This window comes from Lissotriton vulgaris, chromosome 10 (genome assembly GCF_964263255.1).
Source record: "Lissotriton vulgaris chromosome 10, aLisVul1.2, whole genome shotgun sequence".
Classification (NCBI taxonomy): domain Eukaryota; kingdom Metazoa; phylum Chordata; class Amphibia; order Caudata; family Salamandridae; genus Lissotriton; species Lissotriton vulgaris.
In genome coordinates this window covers 102,138,008-102,151,164 of record NC_141698.1, presented here as the reverse complement: position 1 = coordinate 102,151,164, position 13,157 = coordinate 102,138,008, and the positions used below count along the sequence as shown (strand labels likewise).

General features: G+C 46.4%; 1 protein-coding gene across 1 annotated transcript in view; it reads right to left on the bottom strand.

Annotated features, from left to right (window-relative positions):
* Positions 1 to 13,157, bottom strand: part of ELFN1 (extracellular leucine rich repeat and fibronectin type III domain containing 1) — an 802,098-nt gene that overhangs the window by 645,718 nt on the left and 143,223 nt on the right. Inside the window, exon 2 of the mRNA XM_086940611.1 lies at positions 9,804 to 9,890. The gene's annotated coding sequence lies outside the window, so the exon portion shown is untranslated. The remainder of the gene's footprint in view (positions 1 to 9,803; positions 9,891 to 13,157) is intronic.

The window sequence follows — 13,157 nt, the reverse complement described above, 5'->3', positions numbered from 1 at the left end:
TACATCCGTAATGTAATCATGGGAGCCGGTCCACTTTCTTATTCCTCTTTCGCGAGGTGTGAATGATAAACCAGAAATTATTAAAGAGCGCAGCACCGCCAGAGGCGGGGGGGAAGTCTGCAACATGCAATCAGGGCTACTCAATTTTCATTATGATCTTTTAGGAGAGAATCTAATCGTTGCCTACTGCACGCCACTGTACACGCTCTACTGTAAATCATCAGTGGGTTGTAATTTGCTATTAGCTTTTAATCCAATATGTATTTTCCATTAAGTTTCATTCGAGCTATAGCTATTGTGTCTACCTTGCTCCGCATAGATGGGCATTGGAATATTGCTGCACGCCGGACGATGCTTAGGACTCTGTGGATGCCGTGAACGTTGTGCGTTCTACTCCACATTTCATGAAGTAACATCATGGCAGAAAGTAGAGAAGGTCCATTGGATACTGATACTCCAGTTCCAACTGGTTTATTAGCTGTAGTATATGGTGGATGGTGCCTGGATAGTTCTGGATTCAGCTGTCAAGCACTTTCATGCCTTGATGAGTCCACAGAGGAGGACACTTGAGCCATAGTATTCAGTAGGCTCAGCAGAGTCCTAAGTCTGTTGTTTCATGTAATTTAGAATCATGAGGACTACGACTGATGTAGCTTTCAAGGCGTACTCATGACATTTTTTGAGAATTTAATAAAAGTCCGAAATGTGCTCTAAATATTGGAGAAATCCCATCAAAGCTCATTTCTAACATGTTCCTTTATCTTTTGTGAAGCTGAGGAGGCCATATTTGTTTTTGGGGGTGGCTGATATTCTCATAAAAACAATAGGTTGTGTAATTTACGTTTTTCCAAATCCTTTGACATATCTACTGCACTCCCTTTGATGGGTTTGGGTATAATTTCACCAAGACTCCTGTCTTCTTTAAGTCCCAAAATAGATACTTTTTAGGTTTGGAGTTAGCAAGGACCTTTTGCTTTTACTACAATAGCGTATAATGTATTAATACATAGGACTTTCAGCTGGCCATCTCCATCAATTGGTCAGTTTTTGTGTCATTCGTCTTTTCGTCCATCACTTCAGCATACACCATGGACACAGGCTTATCCCATTTCAGCAATTGACTGACTTTTGTGAGTGAATGCATTCTTCCCTTTCACAAGGACCATATCAAGTAAAAGAGGAGTTTCCTGAAGTGCCCTGACTACCAGGGGATGTGTGCTTTTTGAGACCCAAATTATTTTTTGGCTTTTAGCCAATGTTTTGTTTTTTAGATGGATGAGAGGTCGGCAGCTTCCCCAGCATTATAGTTTTGCAAAAGCCATGAAAAATTGAAACAAGCACTCAGCCGCGGCCCTTGTACGTAAGAGTGGTGGGGTAGTGGTGCCATCGGGATTTCGACAGACGACGAGGAGGAAAAATTAATTATTTATTTAATTTTTCCTCGTGGTGGTATGTTGAATCCCTCCCAACCCGGCCCACCGATTTTACCAGTACAGGCCGCAGCTGCAAGCACTGACAAATCCATAAAAGCTAGCGGACGATTCCAGATGGCTGTCTGACTCGCCATTACCCTGCATTTGGCCCGCTGTAATACTTGTCTGAGAACCGTCCCAGCACTGAAATGAGGTGCAACCTGTCTAGCTAGGAGGTGAGGGGAAGAGAAAATAGGGATTTTGCAAGCTATGGTCCTTCTTCCAGGCAGTTGGCCTAACGGCTAGTGCGCTCGACCTCGGACATAGGGATCTGGGTTCGAGTCTCAGTAATGACGCTAAACCTCCTGTGATTCTGGGCAAATCACTTCATCTCCTCGCACCTAACAAAAATGAATGTGTGTCCTCCTGTAACGTAACTGGTGCTATGTAAAGCGCTCTGTTACCCGATTTGTATTCGGGTCAAGTTTGCGCTATATAAAACTCTAAAAAATAAACACTAAAAAAACCTGCCATTGCATGTTCCTTTCAAGCCTGTGGACATGAACATCTTCTTAAAAGCAATCTTGTTGGCAATTCACTTCAAAGTCTTGACCAAATCTAGCAATGTTCTCTTTTATTGCAAAGCATTCACTTGAGCTCATGTGTTGACAATCTCCTCGGTACCGCTTGCGCTGAATATCAAGAATCCCTTTACAACTGTTCTGTAATGAGTTAAATGTCCTAGAAAAACATCTATTTATCGTTTGATGGGAGACTGAAGGATGTCACAACTCACAAGATTGAGTAGGACAGTTTGTATCCCGGCTACACGCGGATAGATTCCAAGAAGTAATAAAGCTCAGTTTTGCTTCTCAAAATCAATTTGGAGAGTAATTCCAGGGGACTTGCTTGTGGCTGACCTGAGGGGCTGAAAGGCAGGAGTGATTGAAGAGTATTTGAGCTACATGATGATGGCTCGTTTCTCCAGCAGTAGAGCTCGGCGGGCTTGAAGACCTTCTGCATGGCAATTTACCCACGTCTTCGCATTTGAGCATGTTCCCTAATCCTTGATCTACCAGCCCTACCAATACCACGTCTCACCACTGCATATAGGCTTGTCAATAGAGATTGAGAAAGAAACCATTAGCATTAAAAAATCTAAGCAATCCATCAGTAATTGTCCCACCATTGATATATCATCATAAATAAGCAGAACTAATTTATTTAAATTTTTTAGCTTTCCAGCAGTGAAATAAGCAATCTTTTTTTCACATTAACAGGATGTACCTTGTATTGTAAAAGCATACACAAAATTGAAGAGCGGCCGCAATGGTCCAAGTTTTGTGGCTGTCTCCTTCCAGAGATAAAGCAAAATGTTTTCCTTCAATTAAAATTACATAATGAAACCCAATAATGTGTTTACATTCACCTGGGCTACGATTTATAAAAGTCTCTTTTCTAAATTCCTTTCTGCATGAGATTAGAACATACATTTATGCTAAGCATCATTAGGGCTTACACACTCTATCCTCTCTGCTCACCAATCAAGACAAGCTCACTCGAATCATTCAGCAATAGCAAGCGGGTGTCGAGGGGGAATATTGAGACACCAAGCACACTTGATATGGGTATAACACAATGTCTAAGCATCACTGAATTTTCCTCCAGGCTTGACACTCCAGTATCAAATCTTTGACCTCATTTAGGGAGTGCAACTCAATAACCTCTTCCTGACTGGCATGCAACTTTCCCCAACCTCAATTCCCTCTGTTATGTATCTCACTCCCTCAGGAATTTTACACCATATGTGTTCTCCATGAGGTGAGACTGTTGCCTCCGACCCTGCTCGCAGGCAGGTCGCTCCCCACGCCACCACACGGCCGCCAGCTGCCTCGTACCTGCTCCCTGCCGCCTGCTTGTTTTACCCGCCGTTTCCCGCTCCTTCCTCCCCCCATTGGCCACCCCGCTCCCGCCTCCCAGCTGCTCCTCCCTCCCTCCCTATCCCCCTCTTATGGAGGCCGCGCAGCGGCCGCGCAACGGACCGGGGCAGCAGGCACGCCTATCTGCGCCCGTCTGCGCCTGGACCGCGCCCAGTGTCAGAACCCCTGGATCCCGCAAACGCCACAACACCAGGCTCCGCTACGACGCCAGCACCCTCTACGCACTCAACGCCGGCCGAAACCACACCTGCCTCCGAGCCGCCACGAAACAGACTCACAAACCTTTCTCCTGCCACAGCGGCAGTTTCCCCTGCGACAGAGCCACCAAACCTCCAAGGACTGGACCCAACCACCTCCGCTGCATACTCCCGCTCCGCACGCAAACATGCCGTCGAGCTCTGGGATCTGCTCCACTCCTCCGCCCCAGACGTGGCCTTCCTGACTGAGACCTGGTGGAACGACTCCTCGGCTCCCGACATCGCCATAGCTATCCCGGACAGCTACAAGATCACCCGCAGGGGTGGCGCCAATGGAATCGGAGGAGAAATAGCCATCATCCACAAGTCCACCCTCAAGGTCGCCAACCAAGCAGATGACACCCTCAACACCGCCGAACACCTGCACTTCTGGCACCACACCGACCCCAACACCACCCTCAGAGGAACACTCATCTACAGACCCCCAGACCCCAAGCTCAATTCAGTGACTCCATCGCCGACCTCGCCAGCACCCACGCACTCACCTCCATGGACTACATCCTCCTCAGGGACCTGAATTTCCACCTCTAGAACAACAACGACACCAACTCCGCCACCCTTATCGAGAACCTCACCAACCTCGGCCTCAGACAACTCGTCACCGCACCCACCCACGCCGCTGGCCACACGCTGGACCCCGTCTTCTCCACAGGCACCCACGTCACCTTCGACTAAACCACCGAACTCCACTGGACCAACCACCGCTGCATCCATTTCACCGTCAATAAACCAACCATGCACCACCGCACCCAACAGCTACCTCGTCGCTGCTGGAGCAAAGTCACCAAAGACCAGCTGATCATCACCCTCGCCCAAAACCCACCCACCAACCCCACCAACCCAGACATCGCAGCCCACAACCTCAGACAGTGGATCGACGACTGGGCCAACACCCTCGCCCCACTCAAGAAAACCTCCAACAACCACGCCAGCAAGAGAGCTACCTGGTTCACTGATGAGCTGCAGACCTCCAAACGCGCATGCTGGAAGCTAGAGAAGATATGGCTCCACGAATGCACTCCGGACAACCACGCAGCCCACAAGGACGCCACCCACAGACATCACCACCTCATCAGATTAGCCAAGAGATCTTACTTCAAAGACCCCCTGGATAACAACGCACACGACAGCAAAGCGCTCTTCATCATCGTAAAGGAACTCTCCAACCCCAGCACCAACGCCAACAACATACCGCCCTCACAAGATCTGTGCAACTCACTGGCCATCTTCTTCCACCGCAAGATCACTGACATCCATGACAGCTTCAACACCATGAGCGCCCGACTACGCCAGACCCCATTTCCCTTGTGAACACCACCAGCGCCAGTCGCCTGACCTTCTGGTCCAACGTCAACGACGACGAGACACGAAAGGCCATGAACTTCATCCACTCAGGATCTCCGTCAGACCCGTGCCCACACCACGTATTCAACAAAGCAGACGCTGCCATCGCACCCCAAATACGGAAGGTCATCAACATCTCCTTCGAAACAGCGACATTCCCGGAAAGCTGCAAAACACTCCGAAATCAACGCCCTCCTCAAGAAGCCCAAGGCAGACCCCAAGGACCTCAAGAACTTCCGGCCCATCTCCCTGCTCCCGTTCCCGGGGAAGGTCATCGAGAAAATCGTCAACATACAACTGGCCCGCCACCTGGAAGACAATAACATCTTGGACCCGTCCCAGTACGCGTTCAGACGAAACCACAGTCTGAGACAGCCCTCATTGCCGCCACAGATGACATCAGGTGCCAACTAGACAATGGCGAAACATCAGCCCTCATCCTCCTGGACCTGTCAGCCGCCTTCGACAAGGTCTGCCATCTCACTCTAAAGACGCACCTCCTAGAAGCCGGAATCCAAGAGAAGGCCCTTGACTGTACCACGTCCTTCCTCTACGGCAGAACCCAGAGTGTCCGCCTCCCGCCCTTCCGATCCAAGGCCACCAACATCATCTGCGGCATCCCCCAGGGCTCATCCCGATTCTGTTCAACGTCTACATGGCCCCCCTAGCACAAGTGGCCCACCAACATGACCTCAATATCATCTCCTACGCTGACGACATGCAGCTCATCCTGTCCCTCACCAAGGACCTGCACACGGCCAAAACAAACCTCCACGAGGGAATGAAGGCCGTCGCCGACTGGATGAGGAACAGCCGTCTAAAGCTGAACTCATCCTCGGAACCACCCCCTCAGCCGGGGACGACTCCTGGTGGCCGACCACACTGGGAACAGCACTGACACCCACCCACCATGCACGCAACCTAGGATTCATCCTCGACTCTCTCTCCATGTCTAAACAGGTCAATGCCGTCTCCTCCTCCTGCTACAACACCCTCCGCATGCTCCGCAGGATCTACAAGTGGATCCCGACCGAAACAAGAAGAATGGTGACACAGGCCCTCGTCAGCAGCAGACTGGACTACGGCAACGCACTCTACGCAGGAATCCAAGCCAAACACCTACAACGACTACAACGCATCCAAAACGCCTCCGCCCGACTGATCGTGAACGCCCCCTGCCGCAGCCACATCACCCCCCACCTGAGAGACCTACACTGGCTCCCCGTCGACAAGAGGATCACCTTCAAGCTCCACACCCACGCACACAAAGCACTCCACAACGCCGGACCAGGCTACTTGAACAGCAGACTCAGCTTCTACACCCCCACCCGCCAGCTCCGCTCCGCCAGCCTTGCCCTCGCCGCTGTTCCCCGCATCCAACGAACAACCTCCGGTGGCAGATCCTTCTCCTACCTCACCGCCAAGACCTGGAACACCCTCCCTACCCACCTACTGCAGACCCAAGACCTACTCGCCTTCAGAAGACTCCTCAAGACCTGGCTCTTCGAGCAGTAGTGGCACCCCCTCCCCTCAGCGCCTTGAGACCCTCACGGGTAAGTAGCGTGCTTTACAAATACTTTGATTGACTGATTGATTGATTGATTACCAAATCGTAGTTTTATTTTTTTAGCAGTTTTTATATAGCTCGAACTCGGCTTCTGGGCATTGCTTTGCTTTACATGGGCACCAGATACGTTACACAAGGTCAGATTCATTTTTTTAGACATGGGGATATTAAGGGCCTGATTATGATCTTGGCGGATGGGATATTTCATCACAAACATGGCAGATATCCCATCCGCCATATTACAAGTTCCATAGGATATAATGGAATTCGGTGGACAGGATATCTGTCATGTTTGAGACGGAGTAACCCTGTCCGTCAAGATCGTAATTAGGCCTTAAGTGATTGCTCAGAATCACAGAATGTTGGCCATGCCGACACTTAAGTTTGGTTACCCAGTTTCCAAAGTTGGGGGCTTTGGCCATAATGCCACATCCTCTCTCTTAGTTACCTTTATCATGCTAAAAAACCTACCAGCTTCTACCCATAATGCACCTTCGCCCATTCCCATGGTTGTCACAATAATAAAAATACCTCTGGTGAAGTACATACATCAATGGTTCAAAACATAGTCCTTAATTTTTTTATTGATTTCACCCTGGTTCACGTGAACTCAGCATGAACCTTCCTTTCAACAACTGGGATTAAAAAAATGGGTAAATGCTCCCATAGACGGAAAAATATATATTTCTCTAAATATTAAAGTAAAAATGCTACATACATCCTAATGTGTATACTTTCAGGTCCTAAGACAATTATGTTCCTTGTAATACAGAGGATGCGCACCCTAAATATCCATGCCATACAATAGTGAGGATAAAATATTGAAACAAAAATATTGACAGGTAAGTAAGTCTAGTTTTTATACCTAACTCCACGAATATGTACCTATGCCGTGCATATATATTCAGAGTATGTAGATAAGGAGACAGGAATAGTACATCTATTCATCCTTCCCTCAATGCAATAACCTTTCAATATTTTTGTCTCTTAATATGGTCACTCACTAAAAGTGTGCCGCGATATTCCAGGGATGGCGATTTTCAGGAGTACTGTAATCCTCAAGGCAGTATGCATTCAATCCAATGTAAACCTTCCTATGTACACCCTAACATCAGTTACATTTGTCTCTTAACTACTTCCAACTCACATATCCATAAATGCTCCCATTGCCTTCCTGGTGCAACTAAGCAGCTTTACAAAAGGCCCCATTAGCCCTAAACTACAGGCATAGCCCATCCCAAGTCTGGAAAAATGCCTTAAAATGGTCTTAATTTATCATAAAGCATATGAAAATGTAGGTGTGTTGCTCAACCCATGACAATTTCATGTAAAATCAATTAAAAAATTTCCAGGGATAGTTGCGCTCTTCTGTGTTGTGTATAATGTTCAACATTACAATTGCTGTGCTAGAACTTGTCATGCTCTTATCAGGCCACAAGCTTTCTCACTGTGGCTACTGAGAAGGAACATTTGCCATTTGTAGGTATCCTAAAATTGCATCGCTGATCAATGGAAACCAAAGAATTTGCAATGAATTTTGGCTAAATTTGGTACATCTGCTTAAGAATTAACAATTCTAATTCAAATTTGCCTTCCCATCACATGTACATATCTCAATTGTTTTGTTTTCAAGGATTTTGCTAATTTATCCACATGATTGTGAAGGTGACAAAGAGTAATGGTTTGCAAACCTGATCTTCCTGTGGTTACTATCCGTTTCGGTACCCTCTCAAACATAACACCACCTTCTAAATTTACCAGCGAATGTGATAAAAACCAAAGACTAAGTCCTCTAGGACAGGGTACTCCAAAGTCGGTCCTGGAGGGCAGGCTCCATGCCACATTTTAAGATAACTCTATTTATCTAAATGGGGATATGCTAAAATTCTGGCATGGATCTGTCCCTCCAGGACCGACTTTGGCGAACTCTGCTATAGGGTAACTTCTATATATTTTATGCCTGTTGTAAGACTTCTATCCTGAGAAGGGGACAGATTTTGACTATTTGCCTCTGTGTATTGCTGCTGAAGCCAGAACTGAACAATGTAATTTTTAATTTCTCCCGACTTCATCACATCAATTTTCCTCAATAGCTTGATATCTTCTTTAATTAAAATGAGATTTATTCAGCACAACATTGGTCTGCATTTTCAAGACATTTATAAATACCAATAAAGTTTGTATCAAGCCAAAACCCGATATGTTCAGCTCAACAGGGAAGGCAACACAGACCATATGGAACAATATTTTGACCACTGCAGATCAGGGCCGGAAGGCAATATTGTGCCTCGTCAACCTGCTCTCTAATGCTGACACTGTTTACTGTGAACTACTCGTGCAACATTACTTTGTGATATTTGCATCATCAGAGTCAATACCGTCGTTCTGATCTTTTTGAGTGATGCGTAACATCATATCAATATAAATAATTTTCTTCCTCTTCTAATCTTACATGCTGCATTGGCTTTGTTACTCATGCCCACACCTGTGAAAACCTAAAATCATGATATCTCTCTTTGTGACTTCTTCCGTCCACTGGTTTAACCCTTTCAGTCCACAGGACACCCACAGAACCCTTAAGTCCACAGAACACTTCAATACCTATGCATTTAGTTGCTGTAATTAAAAAGACACACTTTGAATCACTAAAACTGCTAAGTTCTTTTTATAAGTTTATTCTTCAAGTTATATCTTCAGTTACAGGTTACAGGAAGATGATAAGTTCCATGTAATGCCCCACCGGGAGCAGCCTCCCTGCTGCTCAGCTCATACACTCCAACTGACTCATGTACAAGCACAAACATTCCCAGCATTCTGATGACCTGCCCACTGGCTTAGCAGCACGGCAGAGAACACCAATGGGTAGGATGCATTATATTAGCAAGTAGATTACAACAGTTGGCTCTCTAGTCATGCTGTGTTTTGACTACAGACATCTTCTGTAGCCTTGATTTTTATTAACTCAGATGACCAGCTTCAGAGGATTACAATACTGTTATTCCACACAAAAACACACAACTGTGCCACACAGCATCCCTATTTCTGGCTTTTGGAAACAATCAAGGGTACAGTCCCAAATGCAAAATATCTCCATCGTTTGGCCCACCAAAATGAAATCCTACCACGCAAGCCAGAAGGCTCACTCTGGCAAGCGGAGGCAACATTTGCAATACTTTGTCTCAAACCTAAAGGCATCGCTTTCCATTTTATTTCATATTGAGAACCACTTGCAGGTAGAAGTCTTATTCAATATGTACGGCACTATTAGAGATTTTGAACTTACCTTATCAAAATCTTCTGGAGGTGATCACCGTGCTTGCTCAATCCTGTCAGTCCTCTTTCCATTTCCATGCTTTATTTTAATTCACAACTGTTGGGAAAATATAAGCAGCCATTAGTAACGAAAAGAAAGAAACTATCGAGCTCTCGTGTACTATAGGAAACGCGAATCTTTTTTTTTTTTTAGATAGTGTGTTCAGGTAACATTTCTAACACTGGTACCACCCAACCCCTAGTGTTTTTTGGTTTTGTTTTATATAGCGCAAACTCAACCCGAAAGTATCATAGCAATTTACATGAGCCCCAGTTGCGGTACAGACGGACACATTCATTTTGTAAGGCACGGGGAGATTAGGTGATTCAGCCAGAATCACAGGATGTTGAGCGTCCCTGTCGAGAATCGAACCCTATCTCCAGGTTCAAGATCGACTGCTCTAGCCATTAGGCCACATCCTCTCCCCTTCTGTTGGGTCCTTACCTTGTCACATATCATACACAAAGCTCTGAAACGTTGTACTTCGTCTCAGTCTCATTCCAAATGAAAATCGGAGACTGAGGCGCTAACACACCCATAATAAGCGTCAAAATAAAAGACAGCAACCTCTCCCCGCTTGGGGATACCTCAGTCAGAAGGGCTGCCACTTCACCAGAAACATTCCATCATGCGACGCCTGCATGATACCAAGAAGTGATAACGCAAGCGTTGTTACAGAAATCTAAAGGGAGCTACATTCAGTCTATCCAGTGACTTGTAACTGGGGAAAATGCAGGATTCTTTTCTTAGGATCTACCTTTTAGGGTGACTACTTTAAGTTTAGGCTGACTTAAAATCTTCCATAAAAGACGTAGAAGACTTAGCTAGATATTGGATAGACGTTTGAGTTCAAGAGGCTGTACCTCTACCAACAACAAGCAGCTGTTGAGCAGAATTTCCCAAACTTTGCTCTGGATATATGCATGCAATGCCAAATCTCTTCTGAGATTAATATTGTAGTGGAACTCTTTTAGTAAAATGTGCCCAAGTCAAGTAGGTCTCGGGGTGCCCTCAAACAGAGAATACCGGTGAACCGTGGTGTGGGGCAAGGGTGTGTCCTTGCTTCTACGTTGTTCAGCCAGTATATCAATTGTATGGTTGATTGCCTGTGCGATTGCAGGCACGATGACTCAAATCTGCAAACAAAAGGACCCCAATCCTGATGTTTGCAGATGATACTCTACTCCTCTCTAGAACTCCTATGGGTCCAGGTTCTTTTGCATCGCTTTGCATCTTGTTGCAAGGCTTAGGGGCTAGAGATAAATTCTGCCAAATCTAAATTTATGACTTTGAATACTCACAATCCTTTCGAGGTAGGAAGGTGGTGGAGGGGTCGCCGCTGGAGCGCGTGAGCCATTTCGACCACTTGGGAGTCGTGTTGGCAGACAATATGTCCTGAGCCCCTAAATAGGAAAAAGTAGAACTGTTTTACACCCAAGGGGATCTGCGGTGGCAAGGAAGTATAGGGCCAGCAACAGTGATGTGGTCAGCCAAGCCCTAGAAGTTTATAGGGCCACTGCAGTGGCTGGGGGCGCTAATGGGGCAGAGATTAGGGGCTACACCAACCTTTCTTTCCTATTCCAAACAGAAAATAAGTTAATTTGTTCACTGCTTTCTTGGCCATCATGTACTCCCCTGTTGCCTTTAATCATTGACCTGGCAATGTAAGAGGAAGTCTCATCGGCCCTACTGAAAACCCTTCTATACTGGGTATGACTCAGGACCACTCTGGAGTTGGCACCCTATAAAGAAGCCTTGTCCGAATTATTCACCTTACTCAGAAATTTGCATACCCCATGGCTTGAAGATTAAACAACTAGGTGTAACTATTAAAATAAAGGACAAATGGCATTCTCCAACTGAACTGTCCAAATATACTTCGACCAAGCTAAAGGACATTTTATGGGAAACATCATTGGTAATCTCCTGGAGTGAAGCAAAAGAGGGGAGCACATCGGAAAAATGTCTTCAAATTAAATGCACACGCATGTTTGAGCACTACCTGGACAGGTCAAACCTTGGCAGGAGAAGGGTTTATATATTATATTTAGGATAAGCAGCCTGCCAGTAAGACACTGATGAGCAGATGGCACAGAAACACACCCCAAATCGCCAACTGCCCCTGCTGCTCATTGACCGCAGAATTCGTAGAGTACTTTCTTTTCTTTTGCCCAGGCTACACTAATCCGTGAAGAAGGTGGATGTTATGTTATGTTAAAAGGTATTTATATAGCGCACGTCTACTCCCTGGAGTGTGCCGGTGCTGACCCGAAAAAAACACCACACAACAATAGCAGAAAAGCACCCAAGGCGGAAGCTGCCCAAGTCCTAGATTGAAAACAGCCATGAATTTTGTTTCCTCCTGAAAGAGATAAGGTCCGGAGCCTGTCTAAGAGACAACGGGAGGCTGTTCCAGAGACGGGAGGCCACCACTTGAAAGGATCTCCCTTCCACCCTGGACAGCAAGACCTTCAGTGTAGATGTCAGAAGTTGTGCGTTGGGGAGTATAATGTTGGAATTTTTCCCCCAGGTATGGGGCTCCTATCTTGTGAAAGGCTTTAAAAACAAGAACAAACGCCTTAAAGTGGATCCTTTTTCGAACCGGGAGCCAGTGAAGAGAAGACAACAGAGGGGCGATGCGTTACCTAGGTCCTGCCAAACAGATGGCTCTCGTCGCCGCATTCTGGACCAGCTGCAAATGGCCAAGCAAATAGTCCGGGAGCCCCAAGTACAATGAGTTAGTGTAGTCCAATCTCGACACCACCAAAGCCTGGACTACTGTGTTTCTGTGAGAGACTTGGAGCAAGGGGAGGAAGTTCCTCGACATTCTCAGAGTCCCAAAACAAGTTCCCGCCACTGTTTGTATTTGGGTTTTCATAGAAAGGGCGGCATCTAGTTTTACCCCCAGATTTTTCACAATGGTGGCTGGGGCTAAGGGAGGAGACATGTCCAGCTGCCACCATTTATGCCATGATTCACAGGTGCGGGCGCCAAAGAAAATGATCTCAGATTTTTCTGAGTTACACTTTAATTGATTTTGACCGAACCAGGAAAGCACCGCTGAGAGGCAGGTGTTGTTGACGTTGCCATTAAATTCCGCTCCCTTCTCGCACGTGAACAATAGTTGAGTGTTGTCCGCATATGACACTAGTTTGACTCCAAATTTCTCGGCAAGAAGGGCCATATACAGATTAAATAGAGTAAGGCTCAGAACTGAGCCCCGCGGGACCCCAACAGTCATGGGTGGGATATTAGCAGCAAAAGGAGGGGCCAGATAGTTTTTGTATGGTCACTTAAGAAGGATATGAACCACTTCAGTGCTGT